Raw genomic sequence first — 669 nt, 5'->3', positions numbered from 1 at the left:
TATATATATGTGTGTGTGTGTGTGTGTGTGTGTGTGTGTGTGTGTGTGTGTGTGTGTGTGTGTGTGCACTACCATCGCTTTAGAACTGGTGTTGGTGTGTTCTTATCCCCGTAACATAGCAGTTCAGAAGATGAGCATATATGTACAAACATATGTGTATATATATATCTATACGACAAGAGATAATTTTTGCCTCTTTTTATGGAGACAAAAGGGTTTATAAGACTGAAAAAAAAAAAGAAGTGCACAAAAATTAATTGAGACAGATAAAAAAAAAAACATTGATCAGAGAACAAGCATCAAATTCAAGTCAACGACTTTATACATAACACCACACCGCCAAACATTTGATCACATATAAATATTTCCATGGCTTTTCAACATATAAAGAATACATATATAAAAAAAAACACAGGTAAAAAATTTATTTGCAAATATAAATGCAGATATATAGAACGGCCTATCAAGAAGGTATATACAATCGACTAAAAATTCTAAAGCTCGTCATGCGACTACAAATGTAAATAAAGACATCAATTGACTAAAAAAATTTTCTTACTCACTCAAACAAAAAATATATATGTAAAAATGTTTGGAGGTGTAGTGTTATGTATAAAGTTGACTCGAATTTGATGTTTGTTCTTTGATCATTGTTATATATATATATAT

The sequence above is a fragment of the Octopus bimaculoides genome, chromosome 1, assembly GCF_001194135.2.
Source record: "Octopus bimaculoides isolate UCB-OBI-ISO-001 chromosome 1, ASM119413v2, whole genome shotgun sequence".
NCBI classification, from domain to species: domain Eukaryota; kingdom Metazoa; phylum Mollusca; class Cephalopoda; order Octopoda; family Octopodidae; genus Octopus; species Octopus bimaculoides.
This window is presented reverse-complemented; position numbering follows the sequence as displayed.